This window comes from Rhinopithecus bieti, unplaced genomic scaffold (assembly GCF_001698545.2).
Source record: "Rhinopithecus bieti isolate Rb0 unplaced genomic scaffold, ASM169854v2 scaffold_51154, whole genome shotgun sequence".
NCBI classification, from domain to species: domain Eukaryota; kingdom Metazoa; phylum Chordata; class Mammalia; order Primates; family Cercopithecidae; genus Rhinopithecus; species Rhinopithecus bieti.
The window spans coordinates 440,403-455,918 of NW_016820246.1; the positions used below are offsets into that span (position 1 = coordinate 440,403).

Sequence of the window (15,516 nt, forward strand, 5' to 3'; positions counted from 1 at the left end):
GGTTTTTTGTATTTTAGTAGAGACGGGGTTTCACTGTGTTATCCAGGATGGTCTCCATCTGCTGACCGCGTGATCCGCCCGCCTCGGCCTCCCAAAGTGCTGGGATTACAGGCTTGAGCCACCGCGCCCGGCGACAGAATTCTTTAAAGAGAAGATTAGGATCGGCTCTGGGTCTATACTTTCAAATACTTATTATCCATGATGTGATAAGATATAGAAGTTATGGTTATCAAATACTCCAAGCTGAGATTGACAGCTAGAATTCCACGTACCAGAATACGTAGTTTAAAATCCTGACAGACTGGAATAAGAGGTTAAATATAGCAAGACAAAATTTGTATACAGATAAAATTCTGCTTAGGTTCAAATATACCAGGTGCGTTTAAAGAAAACATATCAATGATCCTCAAGTATCTGAAGTGTTTTTGTAGAAGAGCATTTTGACATCGTTTGCATGAATCTCCATGACAGAACTAGCAGAATGAACAAAATCAAGGCACTTTGTAGCAGAATCTGAGAAGAGTTTATAACAGCACAGGAACTAACATTTTCAGAAGCTTCACCCATAGAGAGGCTCGCTGCTCTGCCACATTCTTCTACTTAGTCCTTATCGCACTGCTGGGCAAAAGGGACAGTTAACTGAGAGTATGGAGGTTAGGCTTTTGTAAAAAGTCACATATGGAACACGAGGTAGACTAAAGATTGGAGCTCATAACTGCCTGCCTGCATTTTGCAAGAAATAGTGATCAAAATAATACATCCTTAACAATGAGAATTATTTAAACACAAAGAGGGGATCATTTGTCAGGAATGTTCCAGAGAAAAGTTTCTTAATTGGGCAACTGAAAAACTAATCTTAATCCTCCAATTTTTTTTAATTGTTGGAATTTTCTAAACTGTACTCCTTTTCTAGCAACTGCCTCCTTCACAATCACATAACTATCATGGGGATTACAAGTTAGTATCATAGCTGCTCCTTGCCTCATCAAAGGTAAGTTAGTAGGGTGACCACAGAATGGCTAGGCTTAGTCCTAGACTAGACAATGAATCCTTTGCATAAGCTTTTTAAACTAGAAGCTAGAGCATGTTATCATTCTTACAGATGATTCAAACTACAAAATCTAAATCTCAGGAACTGGTGAAAGCTATGTTTTGTTTTGTTTTTTTGCTACATAGAGAAATTTTGTCTAGAGCTAGAGACACAGAGACAACCAGAGGAGAAAGGAAGAGCCTCATGGCTTTCAATAACCTGATTCTGTATTTTTTGAGTCTGAACTACATTCTAATCATTGGTTCACAACCAACATGAATTCAAATAGCTTAAAATGAGTTTGTCACTATTACAACTCAGTCCCAAGAGTCATTTTCTGCCAAGAATTCTAATAAATAAAGATTAAGATACAACAATGTGGTAAAACATATTTAAAGATTAAGTCATTGCATATAAGAGCCACGATTTTTATGTAAATAATGTAAATAACAAACAGAGGATCTCTAACAGAAAATGGCATTTATTTGGGAATAGAGAAATGCCGTGGGAAAGTGTGTGCCATAGTAAACTATGTGTGTATTCAGAGAGGTAAAGGAAAATAAAGATATTTAAAGGAAAAAATGAGGAAGACTACATCGTTGTTTTGAAATAATTATCCTTGGCTAAAAATATCAATAACAAGGATAACTCTCGTTTGACGTTGGTCTGGCAGTTCTCGGGCAGATGTTTTTGCAGAGGTATTTTTTGTGTAAGGTTGCAAATAGGCTTTGTAGAAGGTTGTGGTTTTTGCAGTCCTCTGTGATAGTTTTTGTCGTCAGGCCTGTAAGCATATAAATCCTCTCTTCAAGGCTTTTGGTGGCTCTACTTATCAAGATTTTTAATAAAACAATATGGGCTCCATTTTGATTTTGACGACTTTCAGATATAATTTAGTACTATCAAGAAAATTGTTACTTCATAATATAAAGCTTCTCTAAATATTCATGCTTCTCTAAATTTTTTATGCAAAAATGATTTTTTGTGTTAACATTAGTATTTAATTTTCTTAATAAAGTTACCTTAGTAATAACGTCATAGAAATATTGGAAACCCATTACTAATACAACGTACATGCTTAACTCCGTGCGAGTATGTGTGTGTGTGTATAAAATAAGAATGCTAATTTTAGTTCCCTATACTACTCTACAAAATTAAATTTTCTATTAAAGATATAATTGCAACTGAAAGCGTTTTAAATTAGAACATTTAATGCTATATTTCCAATGTTTTACCCTGGGGCCTCAACATTAACCCTGCAGTTAACACACTTAATTAGTTGTCTTATATAAAGCTTATTAAAAATGTAAGCTTTTAATCTAATCTCTGTTCCATTTTACTCTCAGCATCTCATACCATACTCAGAATAGTGAATTAAATGGCAATAAAATCTTTTGCATTGTGTCTATAACCATTAACCTTTCAACGATGATTTCTAAACAGAACCATGTATCTGAGTGGTCAATTATTTTATAAGAAGGCACTCTGATGGTTTCTGTTCAATAATCTTCTTGTAACCAGCACTCTTTAATATATGTCTATACTGATAGTTGGAATGCATATATTATGCCAATAAATTTACACTTCCTATCATCTTGTTTTTTCTAAAAACAAATGTTATTATATCCTATTGGCTATTGATGCTTTACATATTGGTAGAAATGACTTTTACATGGATATTATATTAAAACATAATAAAAGGTAATATATTATTGTAATTTTATATATAAAGCACAAACCTTTTCCTGAATACAGAGAAAATTTGGAGAAATTTATCTTATGATTGTCTTTCACATACCTGAAAAATGTGAAAGAGATCTCCTCCAGGGCAAAGGCTGAAATGTATCTTTATTATTCCTTACTTTCAGTAAAGTTGTGCAACAGCTGGTATTTTGAGAAAAGAAAGCAAAATGATGATCATAAATATAAGATGTCTTAAATATAAGTCTACATATGAATATATGTATAAACATATAGAACTAAAATTATAAATAAAATATTTTCTACTTTAAAAGGCTTTCTGAAAATAGGCCTTTAGCAATTATTAGCAACAATTTTATTTTGGTAGTAGCACTACTCCTGGAGGGGTAGTTATATTTTTTTCTGGTTCTTGCATTTCTGCTGGCATTGGGGACATGCAGTGGAGAATTGTCATGTCAATAACCATAATACAGTCTACATTAATCTGGCTTTTTTTTTTTTTTTTTTTTTTTTAGAAAAGTGAGTAGAATGATAATCAAATTTAAAGAATTTTAAAATGAGCACTTATAAAATAGAGAAAATTGTGGAGAACACTCTTGATACTTCCAGTTTTCAAGGTCTGGTTATATTCAATTTTGCTACAATTCTATTAACTATTCAGTGATTCTGAATATAATCTTTTACATTCCTGTTTATTTATATCTATTTCTATATCTATGCATAAGTAAGCATGAATCTATTATTATGTCTTATCAACACCTTTTAGTAGAATAAAAATATTTGAAAAAATATACTTTAAGTCCTGAAGTAGTTTAGTGGTATCTTAATTGTAGATTAACATATATTTTGGATATTTTAATACTGCATGTCAGTATGTGTGAATGATTTTACAATCACACATTCCTTTTAATATTAAAAACTCATGAATTTTCATGAAACTTTCTGGTGGTATGAAAATATAAACACAATTTGTAGCATTTAAAATAGTTCTGTGGTATCTTTTACATTAGGAACTTGGAAGAATATTTTAATTATAATAATATTAATCCTATGTTTTAAAATAATAAGATGGGGATTTATAACAAAAGGAAAATAGACATTTATACCAATCTCTACATATATAACTGTCTATATCTACCAGTAGATTCAGATTCGTAAAAGTAAAATTATTGGTAAATCTACCAGTATTTTTAAAATCTAAATTAATACATTATACGATTATGACCAGAATTCAATTAAGATATCAGGAGAAAATAGGTTCACTATCATAATATCAAGCCATCTGGCAAACTTTAAGTGATGTGAAATTTTGGAATTCCAGTTAGAACCATGGACAAGTCTAAGACACTCAATACTCAATGCTACAATTCTGTGAACGATCCAGAATTATTAATGTTTAAAATTTGGAAAAAAAACCGTATTTTTATGTTAAAATATCTGCTAACTGGACAGCTGGAAATCATTCAACTTTTGCATAGATTACATTTTATATTTTTGTATTATAAATTTATATAATATGTAAAATCCGGCCAGGCATGGTGGCTCATCTCTGTAATCCCAGCACTTTGGGAGGCCGGGGCTGGTGGATCGCTTGGGCCAGGAGTTTGAGACAAGCTTGGGCAACATGACAAAACCCCGTCTCTGCTAAAAATACAATAGCAACAAAAATTAGCTGTGGCTGAGGCACAATAATCACTTGAATGGGAGGCAGTTGCAGTGAACTGAGCTAGCACCACTGCACTCCAGCCTGGGTGACAGAGCAAGACGCTGTCAAAACAAAAACAAAAAAAAAACTTAGATCTAACATTGGATGTACATTATATATACATTCTATATATTTACATACTAGCAAAATAAAATAAACTATGTATAATACTATACAAATTATATCTATAAACTGTGTGCTGTGCCTAACTTTAAGCATTTTATATAAAGTGGGAGGAGCTGCCTAATATATCCCTAAACACAGTTATTGTAATCATATTTAAGACTTATTCCAATAAATATTTACTAAGGCTTTGCTGTGAGTATTAAAAATAGTTATTCTTTATGAAGGAAAAGGTAAGATTGTAATATATGGTTATCAGCCTCAAAGATGCTTAAGATATAATTGGACAGAACTATAAAATAATATTTAAATAACAATGTATCCCATTTCAAAATCTTTTTTGTTCTTTTTTTATTCCCCTTCTATAACGCAAGACAAACCTATCTTTTGAATAATTCAATTTAAAATGCTAGGCTTAAAATTTGAATTAACTCCAACATGAGTTTATAAATTCAACATGGTTTCATTAGTAATAATAAAGAGAACATTTGTTTTGTTTTCTTGTTTTTAATTTTCTTTGGTGTTTGTAATGTTTTGGAGCTAAACATGTTAATTTCAGATTTATATGAACAAATAAGGACTAATCAGGACTCTAAAAGAGAAGAAATGAAGACAAACTGTACCAAAAAATCAAGGAAATAATCCCATTTTCAATAGCAACAAAAAATAGGAATAAATTTAAGTAATATAGTGAAAGATTTGTATACTGAAAACTATACATATTGATATATGATATGAAGCTGTACTATTGATGAAAGAAATAGAAAAAAAAACCACAAATGAATGGATATATATCCCATGTTCATGGATTGGAAAAATTAGTTTTTAAATGTTCATACTTCCCAAAATAATACGTAGATTCAATGCAATCCTATCAAAATTCTAAGCTTCTTTCACAGGAATAAAAATAAAAATTCAAAATATTTATTAAAAAAAAAGACACTAACCAGCCAAAGCAATTCTGAGCAAGAACATGGTGGAAGGCTTCACATTTCCTAAATTGTATTATAAAGCTAATCAAAAATACATAGTAATCAAAACAGCTTGGTACTGCCATACACTCACATAGAGCAATAGAAGAGAATAGAGAGCCTAGACATAAACAATGCTTATCAATTAATCAACTAGTCTTTGCCAAGAGCACAAAGAATATATAATAGGGAAAGAATAGTCACTTCAATAAATGGTGTTAGAAGAACTGAGTACCGACAAAGAAAAAAATTAAACTGGACCTTCATCATATATCATACTCAAAAATAAAATCAAAATGAATTATAGACTTAACTGTAAGCCCTAAAACCTTAAAACTCCTAGAAGGAAATGTTTAAAAAAGTTTTAACATTGGTTTTGGCAATTACCTTTTGACTATGACTCCAAAAGCACAGGCCAAAAAATGCAAAAATCAATTAACTGGGAGTACACCAAACTGAAAGGCTTCTGCACAGAAAAAGAAAAAAAATGATGAAATTACAGCCTATGGATTGACAGAAAATATTTGCAAGCCATATATCTGATAAGAGGTCAATGTTAAAAATATATAAGGAACACATACACACTCAGAGGCAATAAAAGACAAATAACCTGGGTTTTAAATAGACATGAATAGTAGACATTTTCTCAAAGAAGAAATACAAATGGCCAAGAGGTATATGAAAAATGCTCAACCTTCTAATCATCAGTAGTTTTCATTAAATAAAAACTACAGTGAGGTATCACTTTACACCTGTTACGATGGCCATTATAAAAATACAAAAGATAATGAGTTTTGGTAAGAATGTGGAGAAAAGGGAATTCTAGTATACTGATTTGGGGAATGCAAATGAATATAGTCATTAGGGAAGACAGTGTAGAGTTTCCTCACTGTTAAAAATAGAACTACCCTATGACCCAGGAATCTCACTTCTGGCTTTATATCCAAAAAATTTGAAATCAGTGTGTCAAGGAAATAGATGCACTCCTACGTTCATGGCTGCATATTTACAGTAGCCAATGTATGGCAACAATTTAAGTACCTGGTAAATAGATGGATAAAGAAATTGTGAAATATTACTCAGCCCTTATAAAGAAGCCAATTCTGTCATCTGAAACATGAGTGAAACTGGAGGACATTATGTCAAGTGAAATAAGCCAGACAGAGAAAGAAAACTACTGTCTAATCTCACTTATATCTGGAATCTAAAAAAGTCAAATGTATAGAAGCAGAAAATAGAATGGTAGTTAACAACGGTGTGGGGATGGAGAGATGTTAGTCAAAGTGTACAAAGTTTCAGTTAGGTAGAATGAGTAAGTTCTAGAGATTTAATGTATAGCATAATGACTATAGTTAATAATGTTATATTATGTACTTGAAATTTACTAAAAGAGTAGATCTTAAATGTTTTCACCACAAGCACAAGAGTCAATATGTAAGAGGATGGATATGGGTTAATGAGCTTGGCTGTAGTAATAATATCACTATATATAATACTGCATGTCACCATTATATCTACAATGCTGTACACCTTAAATATATACACATTTTAATAAAAAAGGTAGAAATTAGTATTATAAAGCCAAATGAATGAAAGAGAAGGCCAAAAATTGAGGGAAAACTGAATAATAATCTTGAAAAAAATAAAATTACATTTGTAAGTCAAAGGACACTTTTTAAATGAAGAAAAAAGTAGACAATAAAATAATGAAAATAAAAACGATGGGAGAATGTCTTCATAGTATTGAAATAGAAAGTCTTTTCTAATAATATTAAAATTCTGAAGATATATATGAAACTATTGGTAATCATGACTTCATAAAAGTCTAGAACTTCTACGTGTTACTTCACACCATGCACCTATTCAAAAGAGAAAACACGAAACTTGAAATTAAAAGGTTTGTATCTCATACTTTGTTAAAGAGATAATATCTAATTACATGAAGAGTTTCTACAAGTCAATGAGAAAAGGTTCAAAACTCTTATTACAAATGAGCAAAACTATAGAATATTCAGTCACAGATAAATGTAGCTGTTCTTTAAACAGATGAAGAAATGTTCAACCTCACTTCTAATAAGATAAAATTACATTTAAAATTACACCAAGCCACTCTCTTCCCAAAAACATAATATATTGACTCAAAGCCCATAGTGAGATTACATAATACATTGGTGAGGCTGTGAGGAAACAGGAAGTTTTATATATTTCCATTTGCATATTAAATTTCTAGCATCTCTATGTAGAAAATATGACAATATCTTTCACAATTATAAATGTGTATAACCTTTTAATCTGCATGTGTATTTGTGCTTGCTCTCCTAGGAAATGACTTCTATAGGTTTCCATTAAAGTAGTCTTTAAATATTAAATTATTTGTAATATGCTATTAAGAAGGCACTGGTTAAATAATTATGGATTCCCATAAAGTGGAAAATATGTTTCTGTACAAAATAATGAGAAATGTATATATTAGTATTTGTACACTACTATTAAATGAAGAAAGTGAGGTACAGAAGTGTGTGATTGTATGCTACTTTATATGTAATAAGGGGGAATAGATTTTACATCCTTTTGTCACATGTAGATATAGACAAAATCAAAAAAATAAAGGCAGAAAAATAATTATCTTTTTGTATGTTTAGGTAGATGTGGATGTTAAGTAGAGGTGGGGTTCAGGATAGATTTTTCACTAAGTATAATGATAGTTTAATATAAATATATGTAATATATACATGTACATGTTATATGGGCATATATAGAGAGATATGACACACGCATACACACACCACAAAACCCACAGATATATGATGTTTAAATGCAGAAACCCCTGAAAGATAAGATTTGAAATTTTGCCTGGTCATATGAAAATGATTCTTTCACCCTTTGTTGGAAGAATTATCTCTAACACAAAGGTAATATCCATGTAGCCGATCTAGCATTCTCTGTCATAGTGCCTGAGAATTTAGCTTTGCTGTCTCCATGTTCTTGATATGATGCCAATGTTTTGACAGTGGGTTTGGTAATGAAAAGATTGCCGTGGGCTTGAACCCTGGATGTGTGTATATGGCAGGACATTATGGACTCATTCCAGGCGCACTGGGGAAAAATCCATCTGCACAATAGGAAACACAGACTGAGACATCTATATTTGCACATGCTGAATCGCCCCAGATTTTTCCCAATATTTCAGTATGTTTTGTATATTTCCTCAGTCATTAAGGAACATATTTGAGCTAGGCTTTTAAAGTTTGTTGAAACAAAGGGCACAGCGCCCTTGATAAGTATTTATTTCTACAATAAACTATAATCTTTTTCAATCATAAGAAACCAGCACTCTCTATTTTTGCTTCAATATGGAAAATTGTATATATTCATTATATGAGAAATTTGTGAAAGATGCCCCAAATTACGGTATTATAGAATGCAGCCACAATGATGTATTTGACACTGAGAGAATAGCAATGCCAAGTTCTTACAGAAATACCCCTTGAGCAATATACAATACTTGATAGCGTGCCCAGCACATTATATAATTTTTTCTTTTATGACATATTTTGCATAAAGAAAATTTTCTATTACAGTAGATGCTCTTCAGTGATTGCTGTTATAACAATAATACCTCCTATAATGGGCTATTTTATAATCCATGAAACTATTTTATTCATATTATCTCATTTGTTGTTTGCTGAGGTTAATAGCATTTTTAAGAAGACGAAATTAACTTAAGGAATGTCTGTGGCTTGACCAAAGCCAAATATCAAATAAATACAGATATAGAGACTTGAACCTAGATTTTCAGACATCTAATTCTGCACCCTTTTATATTTTGTTAGGTCTTCAAAAAATGACACGTTCCAAAATGCTCTGAATTTTTCAGTAGATACAGGGTGTCTCACGAGGGTACCATACACCTTAAATTTTAATCACTGATGTTACTCTGCAAGGGCGTCTTTGAAACTTGTTATATTTGGGAATGAGGGTGTTATTATTATTATTTTCTTGGTGAAAAGAACTTTACTCCTGCCCTACAATTGCCTGTGCCTTTAAGTGCCTTAAAACACCAAAGGCCCTGAATCCATATCATCATAAAGTAGGCTGCTAATTTGAATATCGCTTAGGAACTCTGAATGCCCTTCTCATCATCCACCTCAATTAAAGCCAAGTGAAAATGACAGGAAGGTGCCTCTCAGACATTAGAACCAGAGAAGGCCCCAGGCAGGAGTTCCTGTGATGCCTGCACAGCTGTATTGGGTAAAAGCTATGCACTAATAATTTCTGCATATGTCTTCTAAATATTTTTTTAATTCATGTCTGCCTTTGTATATTCTTTATTACTGAAGACAGAGGACTTGTCTGTTAGCTTTAGCTCAGTGGACTATGAGATGTTATCTGCTGTCCCAACAGAGAGGTAAACAGAAGGCAAATATCCCGGACTTTGAGCTTGTTTGGTAATTGGGTGAAATTCGGGTCTTCTTGTGGGGAGACTGAATCTTATAATGTATTAGAATCAGTATCAGTACACCCCTTGACAGCTTCATTGCCAGAAGTGTGGACTGTGAACGGATTAAAGTTAATTATATAGACACAGAAACTTATATTTTTGGGATATGGAAGTGTCCTCAAACACACACACACACACACACACACACACACACACAAACTCTCTTTTTTCTTTCTCTCATACGCATTTTCCAGAATACTTTGTAAATAGTTATGAAAATATGGCCATTTTCTGCCCAAGGAGATTTAAAGAAGAATTGGTTGAAGTTTCCAGAAAATTATTTTCTACCCTCCTTCACTTTTCCTGTATCCTGCTGGAACACTAAGAGACTTCTTGACCATGTGTCTACTTTGAATACAAGCCAGACACTACAGTGGAAGGAGAGAGAGAAGAATTGGATGTCCCTGCTAACAAAGTTACTATAGCAGCTCAGCTCCCTCTGGACATGTGTATCTTGTTTCAGTTTTTAGCTCATTAGCTACAGACTCATTAGACTGCCATATTCCCCTTGCTACTCTCGGATTTCCAGAGCTCAGGATAAAAATGTATCTGCAGGAAAAAAAGTTAAACGAGTGTAAGAATATTCAGTGACTTAAGGGAGGAAGAGCAAGTAGCTCCTACAGAGACAGGTGCATAGGTAGTCTATTTTAAACTCATGACCTCTGTGGTCTGAACCCTTAGGTTTGTGACTCAGCTTCATCTATTATTATCTGGATGACACTGACTAAGTTATTTATACTCTTCTTGTCTCAGTTTCTCCATATGTAATTTTGAAATAACAATCATACCAACTTCAATTGTTGCTGTGAAAAATAAGTAAAGTCATATCTTTAAAGTAATTACAATGGTTTCTGACATAAAATTAATATTCAACAAATATTGATAGTTATAAATATTATTAATAGTTAACAGAATAGGCAGAAGAGAATTTCAATGAAAAGAAAACTCTCAAAGATATATAATTTAAAAGCAAGAAAAAATCTTTCTGGAACTGAAAAGTAAAATACTCATCATCAGGGACAGAATTAGGATATAAGATGAGCAAGAGAAAGATATTTCTCACAGAAGAGGGCAACATGTGAGACAGCAGAAAGAGTTTATCAGTATGACAAATAAGCGAATAATAATGACTACTTTGTGGGATGTTTGTTATAAGATTTTAACAAAATAATACATAGAAAGTGGTTATCATATTACTTTGCAATTGATAACCTCTCATTAAGCATTATTTATTCATTGGCTAGATAAAGGCTTCAGTTTTAAAATTGCTAGTAGTTTCTAAATTCACAGCCATATTAATTGAGGGAAAAGACATGGATATTAATATTTCTTGATTAAATCCTAAATTTAAAATAATGGGCACAATTTTAACAACTTCTAAAATAGAAAAAAATATTACACGGTTGTGACTAGCATTTTTAACCCCAGAAAATTTTTTCCTTTCTTTTAGCAGCAGTTCAAATGGAAAAAACCATCCAAGAATAGACTAGAGTCTGGAAATGTTCAAAAAAAGAAAAGTGAAGCAAGATATTTTCTATCTGATATTAACATTTTCTATAATGTTACTGCTAAAATGTGCATTATTTACATTGAAATTATTTTTAAAAAATCATTAAAAATAACTAAATTATACAGTTATAAACCAAGGCATTTATCCAAGCAATATATGGCAAAGATGGTTTTTCAAGTGGAAAATGATGGTGATTTTAGTAATTTTTTTTAGCATAATTTGCCATTCATTTGGAAGTTAAAAAAATGAAGGAGGGAGGTCCTTATAGAATAAATGAATATTTCTGTTTTAAAAAACAAACAAACATTTGAAAGTTACTTTAAAATAATAGTTTACACTCTGAAAGAATATTTTGTTAGGCAAGGGTCATGAGTCAAAGTCATGGGTGAAGGATATTTGGTACATGAAAGAAATTACATAAAATTTCACCATAAGCGCAGTCTCAGGAAAAAAATTGAGAAATTGTTTACAAGATATGTATTAGAGATTATTATTCCTAACAGTCAACTAATTCAAATAGAATAGGCAAATAGCCCCTATGTGGGAGATTGGGCATCCTTCTTTGGGAAAATGCTTGCCTAATAGACGGATTTCAATTTGGCATAGTCCAGGGAAATAGCCTGCTGCCTGTACCATCACACCAAGATGAGGCCTATCTCTCTATGCTTCCCATACAGTTCCCAGGGCTTTATGGAGCTTACTAGTGCCTCAATACTAAACAAAGAATGGTGGTCAAGTCAACAGGCATTCCAATAAATTTTTCTACATAAATGACAGATAACAAAAGAGACAATTTGAGAAAATTCAAGATTAGTGCAGAATTTTAATGGAACTATTAGATTCAAGGTCTGCAAAATCTAAGAGAAGATATTGCATCTATAAAAAATGCTATTAAAGAAAAACTTTAAAAAAATGCACAATTTTGGAAATTGCACAGCTGATTACAAACACTGAAGGGTTAGAAGACAAAAAATGAAAGTAATAGTTTGGAATATAGAACTAAAATGTAGACAAATGGAAAACAAGAGAAAAAATAGACACTACTACAATAAATCAAATATTCAACTAATAGGAGCTTCTGAAAATACTACAGAAAAAAGCTGTTAGGAGATTATCAAAGAAAAATATATAATAGTTCCTCCCTTAACCATGAGAAATACATTCTAAGATTCCCTATAGTTGCCTAAAACCAAGAACATTATAGAACACAATTGTCTTCAATCAGAACTCATTTCTATTTATGTCTTTCACCTAAAATTGAATGTCTTTTCATCATAAGTAAACACTTAACCATGCACTGTGGTCATAACTTTTACAGTTTGAGGTGTGACAGTAACACTAGGATGAATTCTTTTTTCCTTCTTCATAATTTCACAAATATATTTGTTCTCTTCACTTAACAACCTATGACTGCTCGAATATAAGCCAGGTACTAAATTATCTAAGAGATAATCACTAAGTGATTATTTCTAGTCACTGAACAATCTATGATTTTGTTTTTCTTTTAGTCAAGAACTTTTATTTTTTCACTTAAAGAAAGCACTTTAAGACTTCTCTTTGGCATACGTGAATGATCAGCAACATTACTCTCGTGTTTTGGGTCATGATTAAGTAAAATGAAGGCTTCTTGAACATAAACGTTGAGGGATACTGTGACGGTTGATCTGATAATCTAGAGAGCTAAACAAGTGACTAACAGTTTGGTCTGTATACAGCATGGCTACACTGGACAAGGGATGACTGACATCCTGAACAGGAAATTTAAAACTTACAAATCATTTATTTTTGGAAATTTTCAGTTAGTATTTTCAGACTTCGGTTGACCTCAGGAAACTGAAACCATCAAAAGCATAACCACAGATAATAGGGGACTACTGCATAAGAAAATGCATTAAAACTGAAAAGCATGAATTTTCAGACTGAAAAATTTCAGACTGTTTCTAACTCAGTAAATTAAAATAAACAAAATGAATAAAAACATCAACCGCAAAGTTTACCCTTATTAATTTCAACAACAAGAAGATTGAAAGAATATCCTAAAAAACAGCAAAAGTGAGAAAGAGAAAATCTTTCCAACATAAATCTTACTTACTCTGTTAATTTTTATCATTTGTTAGGTAAGTAAATTTACAGTTACGTAAAGTCTCAGATTTTTATATTTATTTGTTGGATTGTCTGTTATTTAACATTATCCCTTTCACTTCACATTCTCCTATACATCTTTTGGGATAAAATTGTGAATGAGATTTTCTAGACCTTCTTGCCAGTAAAATTTGAGTTAGATGCTGCCTTTGATGTACTATTATGGGAGCAGTGGGCAGATGCAAGCACAGCGAGAACAAAGTTTGCAGTGAATTCTGTGCTAATTGCTCCAAATCACTTATTTTGGTTCTTTAAGCAACAAACTCCTTACACCTCAGTTCTCCTGGAAGCCGCAAACTGATTTTACCTTGAACTTTGCTCTTCCAGCTTTGGCATGCTTGGAATCTAGATTGCTTTGTTTTCCTGATGACGCCCTCTGTAACACATATCCCATGCAAACATTCCTAGGAAGATTAAATGAAGAAGAGAGGAAGAGAAGGAGGAAGAGGAAGGAAGGAGGAGAGGGGAGGGAAGGAGGGAGGGGAGGGAGGGAGGGAGGGAGGGGAAAAATAAAGAAGTTTGTTTGTTTGTTTATTTATTTATTTATTGGAGATGCAGTCTCGCTCTGTCACCCAGGCTGGAGTGCAGTGGCACAATCTTGGCTCACTGCAACCTTCGTCTCCAAGGTTTAACCAATTCTCTTGCCTCAGCCTCCTGAGTAGCCGGGACTACAGGCACACACCGCCATGCCTGGCTAATTTTTTGTATTTTTAGTAGAGACGGAGTTTCACTGTGTTGCCCAGGCTGGTCTAGAACTCCTGAGCTCATGCAGTCCACCCACTGTAATCCTAGCCTTCCAAAGTGCTAGGATTACAGGAGTGAGCCACCACGCCCAGCCAAAATAAGGTAATTTTAAATATCAAAGGTAGAGAGGTTGCTCAATAAAGCAAATACAATCATAAAAATATTTAAATTTTTCTGTGAATAATATATAGTCATAAGGATGAACCATGGATATTACTTTAACCTAAAATTCTATGTGTGTACATATGTGTGTGTGTATATATATATAGTGTGTAGTAAGAAAAGGGAAGGGAATGTAAATTAGATAATTTCTCCTCTTGCAAAATTGGAAGACAATAAACAGTGTTTGATATTGAAAAACCAAAAAATAGTATTAAAAACATTTTAATGCAGAAGTAAATATTTGAAGAACTATCTAAATAAATAACAACTCTAAATATTTCCTTGTCATTTTCCATCACCTAATCACCATTAACATGTAATTTATTAATTAGTTGAAGCTTTTTTGTTTGTTTCTTTTTTGGTAGAGTTCCCTCCCTTGAATGTTTTGTTTCTGAAAGCAGAAAAGTTAGCTGTTTTATTCTTTGCTGCATTTCATATCCATGTACTAAGAATAGCACCTGGCATTCCATAAGTATTTGGTGAATACATGAATGCCTGAAAAGGTAAAAGTGGTTGCCTATGGGGAATGTGAGTCAAAGTGTGGCTTAGGCCAAATATGGCTTCTTTTCATTATAAGGCAAGTAATATGTTTGAAATTTAAAATTATGTATGTATATGTTTATAATAAAATTGTAAATATATTTTGAAAAGATTGTTTACCTATGAAATGTCCAGCTAACTGAAAAAAAAAACAGGTTATGAGGCAGTGTGTAATTTACCAGAAAATAAACGTAATAGCCTCAAAATCTCTGCATATATACATAAAGGACATAGGAAAAGTGTAGCAGAGTGCACACTCAACGGTTAATATTGATCACTCCCAAGAGATGGAGCTGGACTGTGGTAAAGATAACTTAAAGGTTTTTGTGTTTGTATGCATATCTCTACTGCTTAATTTTTTGCAAATTTCATGAGTTACTCTTTTAATTA

The 15,516-nt window shown here is 32.3% G+C and overlaps 1 long non-coding RNA gene across 1 annotated transcript; it reads right to left on the reverse strand.

Annotated features, from left to right (window-relative positions):
• Positions 1-116: 116 nt before the first annotated feature.
• LOC108520349 (uncharacterized) lies at positions 117-14,058 on the reverse strand. The gene is made up of 4 exons (XR_001882887.1): positions 13,988-14,058; positions 5,915-5,993; positions 2,826-2,911; positions 117-141 (listed from the first exon to the last, which is right to left on the reverse strand). It is a non-coding gene; the product is annotated as an uncharacterized LOC108520349 (long non-coding RNA).
• Between the last annotated feature and the right edge of the window lie 1,458 nt (positions 14,059-15,516).